The sequence below is a fragment of the Antechinus flavipes genome, chromosome 3, assembly GCF_016432865.1.
Source record: "Antechinus flavipes isolate AdamAnt ecotype Samford, QLD, Australia chromosome 3, AdamAnt_v2, whole genome shotgun sequence".
Taxonomy (NCBI): domain Eukaryota; kingdom Metazoa; phylum Chordata; class Mammalia; order Dasyuromorphia; family Dasyuridae; genus Antechinus; species Antechinus flavipes.
In genome coordinates, this window is record NC_067400.1 from 418,735,547 (window position 1) to 418,743,416 (window position 7,870).

Genomic DNA, 7,870 nt, shown 5'->3' on the forward strand with positions numbered 1-7,870 from the left:
AATCTCTTTCTTCTTCATGGCTATTAAGTAAACAAAAGAGTCTTTTAATTATGACCTCTTAATTATTATAATTAAATTATTTAAAAATTATTTATTTTGAGATTATCATTCTTAAATCATTTCCCTTTCATGTACAGATTGGTTGTTTTCCTGATATTTGTTTCACTTTTTTTTCACCTCTAGAAAACACATCTGTCTTTTGCATTCTTTGGCTGCTTTTACAATTTTATCTGATAACCTGTAAGTTTTTACTGCTTCCAATGTGGTGTGATCTGGGAGATAGGTCTGGTCATTACTTTCTTGGAATGCATTATGTTACTTATACTGCTAGTGATTCTGCCCCAGTGCATAGCATAGGAATCCCTAGAGATTTCTTTGCAAGTAGGTGTATAGCTCCCTTCCCATCCCTAGATGATTTTCCTACATCATTGCTGCTGCTCCACAGCCCTCATTGGCAGTGCCATTTCCACTGTCCTTCTGCCTAGCTATCAATCTAGTGGCTGCAGATCTCTCTTTCTATCTTCCTAAACTGTTCTGAGTAGAAAAATAATTCACTGTGACTTTTTGTTGATTTTTCCACTCAGAGTTTGGTCTGACATTTTCTGTGATTGATTTACAGAAGAGCTTTTGGGGGAAGTTTGGCAGTTGTGACCTTTCACATCATCATCTTGATTCTGCCTTCCCTCTTTGTTCTTCTTGACCTTCTGTCTTCCCAGGGCTTCCCACCTCCAAGGGATCTAGCATACAAATCCTGCCCCAAGGGGATGTTCCTGCTGCATACTTTCCTCCGGACCTACTGGAGAGCTATTAGTTCTACCCTCTGTGTGGCTGGGGAAGATTTCCCCTAGGAAATCCTCTACTGCCTGAGATAGCTGTTTTAAATCACTCTAATTATTAGGAATGGTGCAGCTTCTGCACAAATCATGAGATAGTTGGCCTTGAGAATTGCTAAGGTTCCTCTTACATTAAAATTTTATAGTGTAGGATGCCGTTTTCCAGATATATTCAGCATATAAAATGAACTTTTTCTAGAGATTATGGATATGTGTGTGTGTGTGTGTGTGTGTGTGTGTGTGTGTGTGTGTGTGTGTATCTGAGAAGTTAGTCAATAGTCAGATAATAATATAGTGGATAGAGTACTGGGTCTTGAATCAGGAAGTTCTGGTTTCAAATCTGGTTACACTATCTGGGTGACCCTGGGAAAGTCTGTTTATTTCAGTTCTCTCAACTGTAAAATGGAGATGAATTATAGCACTTCACTTCTAGGATTGTTGTGAGACTCAAATGTGCTAACTGTAAAAAGTACTTAGTACAGTGCCTGCATAGTACGTGCTGTAAATGCTTATTTTCTTATCTCATGGCCTTCCTTCAGTCACAACTCAGGAGTAAGGAACAATGACCAGAAGCTCAGAAGAATTTTGAGAATTACAATATGGATTGATCATGTATGGGATATGTATACATTAGCTACAAAGATACTATATATATGAACTATAAAATTGAATGAGGAATTGAAGTAGGGTCTTGCAGAATTTCATAGATAATAAAACCTACAGACTCAGATGTTTATGAGCTTAGGTTATGAGAATCTTTGGGAGTGTCCATTATGGGGAAAGATTACTCTCAGAACTTGTGGAACTGTTAACTCAAGCACTCTTGGCTCCCATGTATCGATCCCTCCATGCATTTGGGCAGTTGGGGAAAACTGAAAGCAAGAATCAGGTGTTTCCTAAGAAGGAATGAGATTCTGTCTGATTGGTTTTCCACATCTGATGTCACAAGTTGAAAGAAGCCACTCAGAAACTCCCTGTGACAGTTGGAAAGTTCTCAACAGGCAGTTAGAAAATCAAAGAAAAGTTCTAGTCAGAAGAGTTTGACTAAGGTCAAGACAGACTTTAAGATGAGGCCTGAAAAATAGGTTTGTGTTTATGTGTGTGTGTGCTTGTGTTTTCCAGGTTAACCTTACACTGAAAATAATAATTCAGTGTGATTTGTAGTATAGATATTGTTTAGGTGCCATAAGCTCCTTTGGGTTTAATTTCCCTTATTAGAGATCCACCAGGTATATTAAAATTCTTAAAAGATAAGGAACAGATGGAGAATCCATCTTGATATGTGAGATAAGTTAAGAAAGTAGAAATTATCTTGTAAAGAAGTTGGCTGATTCTCCCTTGATAAGTGGAATTATTTTTTCTGGGTCCTTAATAGCAAAATATCAAAGATTGTTAATAAACAGCACTAATGTCTATTTATAATGTTGTCTTTATACATTTATATTATAAATAAATATATAAATATACAAAACAAAAATAAAACAATAAAACAATAAAAATAAACAATATATATAAATATAAATGTCTATAAATTTATATATATATATATAACATAAATAGTAAATTTAGTTGACTATGTCTTCTTTAAAATGTTTTATCTCCCATTCAAATGAGGTCTGGAATAGAGCTGTACAAGGACCCTTAATCAGGAGGCAAAATGATGAAAAGAGTCAATACATTGAACTTATATTTTTTCAAATTAAAAAAAGGTGAGTTATGAAATTTACTTAGTATTTGCTTATAGTACATGAGAAGCAACCCTGAGAAGACAGATAGACCAGGTGAATTTGGGTTCAAATCTCATCTCTGATGTGTACTTCATATGTGACATTGGACAAAATATTCAATCTTTTAATGCTTTTGGGCACTCTCAAAGACTGTAAGTTTCAGATGAAAAGTTGAGTTGCATTGGTAAGGGGAGTTTGCTTATCTGAAAGTTCCCTATATCCGTGAAATCATAGTCAGAATTTTTAGCACCATCCTTTGGTGCACACACACACACACATATCTCTCTATACATAGAGATAACACATAGATACAACATACATTTATGTGTATACATACATAAATAAATATAAACACTATAAATAAACTGCTTCTATATCATTTTCCTTGTTATTAAATATAGAAATTTATTTTATCAGTGTCTAATGCAGAAAATGTTTTCAAATATTCAAATATTTCAAATATTCAAAAATTATTCCCACATGTAAATCAAATGTAATTATTCCACAGCTTGGATAATGCACTTGAAGAATCATCCCACAAGAAATTCTATGACCATCTCACTCCCATGACCTATAGAGCTCTTCCCCATAATTTAAAAAAGCGCTATAGTCCTTGCTACAGATTCCCTTTTGCCAACCCTTAGGATTAGATCTGCCAGCATCAAAGCTCCCAATCTCCCTCTTCTCTTGCCTTGAGAATTTGCTGCCCAAGGATACTTTGCATACCTTACATCGGCTATGATTTTGGTTAAATTATATATTGGTGGCTTACACTGGAATTATGAATAATTATACTTTCTAGTAGATTATAATTAATTCCTTAGTCTCATGTGCATGTCTTAATTTATCCTTATGTAATTTTGAGCCAAGGGCAGAGTAAATGTCTAACAAAGAATAATAAGAGAAAGAGAAGAAAAGCAAAGTAGTGGGAATATTTTTACAAAGTCTTATTCCTACATAAAAGATCTATAGCAAAGTTCACATTAATTTCAAACTCAAATATAAACCATAATTAAGGATTCCTGCGGGATGCATATTAATTTATTAAATAATATATTAATATGTTTTGTTATTTTTTTTTTAGTTATTTCATGAAGTATTTCCCAATTTTATTTGAATCAGATTTAAGGTTTCCCTTGGGAGTATGGGCTGAACATTTGATACCTTCAAACTACATACTTCCAAATTTTCTGCTTCAGAAGAGTGCTACCCTGGAAACATCCACATCTACTATTCGAGTTATTTATCATTTGACAGGCTTTTCCTTTGAGACACTCACAGACCTTATCTGAACATATCTGACTATCTCAATCTGTTGAGAAGGTAGAATAGCCCTATTCCCTTGAGAACTAAGTCTGAGCAGATAATTAGGGTTTGATAAGGTTAGAAACCAATTCCTGATTCAATGCTGGGCTTCCTAGATGTAGTACTCATTTGTATCTGCAAAATTGTGTTTGAAACACCTCATTAGCAGTTACTTGAGACAAGCCTACATTGAGATTCATTCCAACATTTTGCCAAGTATTTGTAAATATCAGGTCTACATGAATAAGCTGTATAATATGAAATTATGTGGTCTACGACCATGTTCATGAAATAGTTCTGAACTCTAAAGGCAAGTCTCTTTCTTTTTCTCATAGACATATTTTTTTACAAATCAAATAAACCCTAAAATAATACTATATAATTGGTATTATTATAATAAAATAAACCCATTTCTGCATTATCCTTATTCCCAATCTCTCCTTCTGCCATCCCTAGTTGTGCCAAAACTGGTGAAATAGAGGTGATCCTGGGGTCTCAAAGGCAATGATAGCAGAGAGTAGAAATAGTTGTGATACATTCCTGAGTTGGAAGAAGAATTAGGCAAACCAGAAACAATCTCTTCACTTCTAAGTGATGTGACATATACCGCCCTGCCAGTCATAGACTAGGAGAAGAATCAAGGAGCTACCCAGCATATACATATAGGTATATATACAAATATGTACACATGAAAGCCCATACATATCTACATGTGTGTATACATCCATGTGTCAAACCAAAGCTCCAAGCATCTTCATACATCAGCCACACAAGTTTGGTCAGAAACAGGTAGAAAAACTCTATGCAGCCTCCATCCTTTATTATAAAAGAGCCATAACTAGAATATAGAGACATACCTAACCCTTCTATGGAACATTTAAATCATGCAAAGGAAAAGTGTCTTAGTCATGTGAGTGCTGGGAACACAATCTTTTCTTGAGTAAATAATTTGAGAAAGAAAAACATTTATAGAATTAATCATTACAGTGTTCATAATTTTGTGGAGAGCTATGTTGCATCTATATCTGCATTTTGTCTTTAGGGACAAAGGAAAATGTTTTATCCATTTTTTTCCTTTCTAAAATTATTTTATTTTTTGGTGGTATAAAGGTCCCTTGTAAGGCTTTATTTACAGTTTTACATTGGAAAAATATAGTTATCCATTTAAGGGTCTTCATTACTTCATACTCATGTCTCATTAGAGTAGGAAGACATTTTGATGTCATTTGGTCTAGTACCTTCATTGCTGACATTCGGTTAAGCCATGAGACTTCTTTAAATCCATATAACCATAATTAGAAGAAATGGGAAGGAATCAAAGGAGCCTGACCTTCAAATCCCTTGGCAACACACATTGTCAATTTTTCCTTTCCAGAGAATTTGAATTAAAAAAAAAAGTTGGCAATACAAAGGGAGAGAAAATTCTCTGAGGACTCCTGCTGTGCATGCTACAGCTTCTTGGAGCCACGGGTTAGAATTAGATGACAGGTGGGCACCAAGGGTTGAGGAGCAGCCCTGAGAAGGACTTCGCAAAAACTTCAAATCCAAGGTGCTGAACCTTCTGTACACTTACCAGAATCCTGGAGATGCAAAGAAAGTCAAAACAAAGCCTCTGCCCTTGAGGAGACAACATACAATTCTACATAAGCAAGCTATGATACAGGATAAACTGAAGACAATCTACTGAGAGAAGGCACTAGTATGAAGAGGGATTGGGGAAGGCTTTTCTGTAAGTGTAATTTTGATGGGGACTTGAAGGAAACCTGGTGATTAGCAAATCCCTGGGGCCAAGAGATGGAGTGTCAAGTTTGTGGAGAACAAGGAAGCTGATATCATTGCATCAAGTAGTATGTGATGGGGCATAAGATATAAAAAGGCTGGAAAAGCAGGAACACGGAAGTCAGGTTATGAAAGGCTTTGAATACCAAACAAGATTTTGTTTTTGATCCTGGAAGTGATATGGAGTGCCTAAATATATGGAGTAATTTAGTCAGATTTACACATTAGGAAAAACATGGTACCTGATTGAAGGATAGACTGGAGCAGGGAGAAACTTATGGCAAGCTGATCAACCAGAAAGTTATCACAATATTTTGGGGATTCGAACATGAAAGTTTACAATAGGTACAATAGGGTGGTAGGAATATGAGACAAAAGAACGGGGAACACTTAAGAGAGATTGTAAAGGTGGAAAGTGATGAACTTTGGCAGCAAATTGGATATCTGCGGTGAGAGATAATGAAGAGTTGAGGATATCACTTAAACTGTGAGCCTGCAAGACTGGAAGAATGATGGTGTCCCAGATAGTTACAAGGAAATTTAAAAAGGAGGAGAATTTAGGGGGGGAAGATAATGAACTCAGTTGTGGACATGTCAACACAATATCCTGATTGAGATACCTAATAGGCAGTAACAGGGAGATTGTCCAATTAATTGCTGCTTTTCCAATTTGTATTCCACAAGGACTTTAGAGGGTCTGTTGGTGTGTGTACTTCTGAAAGTTGTGGGATAAAGACAATGAAAAGGAAGAGGTACAAAAGTAATAAAAGCAATGTCCCCAACTTTAAGTTTTCCATTAGTTTTGTTGGGACATCAGAAAATATACAGTGATGTTTTTGAAGAAAAGGGGAGTGCCAAACTTATTTTTGAGAAGTCCAAGAAAAGAATTGTAAAAAAAAAAAAAAAAACACATGTAATCTTATTCTTGTCAAGTGCTATTGGTAAAATTCACTATTGATTCAAAGATGAGCTGCTAGATCAAGACTCTTGGAGATGGCTCCATCTTGTAAAGAAAGCAAGTATAAGTTTGTCATGCTCACATAATTACATGCAAGATGGGTGATGGTGAATACTTACAAGCCATTAAAAAATGGAGCTAAACAATCACCCTCTATCTTTGGTTACATTTTTTTTTAAATGAGGGCTATTTTCCTAAACCATGAAAAGCAAAGTAAAAACACAGAACCAATATTTTCAGAGGTGGAAGTCACCCTGGAAATTATATATTCCAACTCTCCAGAACCATCTTTGCTATTTTTATATATGTTTAATAAACTCAATATGCCTCAATCTAATAATATGCCAAGGCCATATAGTTTATTTAGTAGCATATTTGAATTAAGCCCAGAAAGAGAAAAAAATTACATGATAATCCTCAAGGATAATTTATCCTAGAAAAGTTTGGGTTTTATTCATAATCTTTTGAAGTTTGGTCTTAAACAAGTTTTAAAAGAAAAAAGAATTGATAGAAATATAAAGGAAAAGATTTCAAGGGGGAAAATTGACTGGGTGAAGGCACAGAGGTGAAATAAGACTAGACCAGGTACAATAAATGATTACCTGAGTTGAATGGACCATGAGAATTGAATAATAAAAAATTATGTATATAACAGACCAGGAAGTTGGTAGTGTAAATGGAAGTAAGGAGAAATTGGAGGAAAAAGAGATAAATATCTCAGGAAAGTTTAGGAAAAATAATCCTAATTTTTTGGATATAACATCTTCAGAGAATTCATATTTCTTTGGTTTTGGTGATCTTGGCTTTTACTGTGTATTCATAAGCTATGAATTCCATGCTATCTTTTACAATGGTTTGAGTCTCCAAAAGCTTTTTTTTTACTCCATCCTCTCTTGGAAAATGGGAATATCTTATTTCCAAACTTATCATTCTCAGGATTTCTCAAGAATATTGCCATTTATATCAGCAAGGTCTCTGTGCCTACTTCTGAAGTAAAATTCAGATCTAAGGCCTTCCGCAAGTCTGGCCCTCCAACTAGATCTTTCCAGCATTAATCTTTGCTATGACACTCAGCAAAACTAATCACTAATCATCCTACCTTACTTGCCTTTCCCCAAATATCTCTTGCACTGATCCAATGTTCACTATGTTCATGCTCTTTCCTCTACCTGGAAAGCCAGATCTCTCATTTTTACCTAAACAAATCTTGACCTTCCATCAAGCCTAATTTCAGTTTTTTGTAGGGACCTCCCAATAGATCTTCCCAG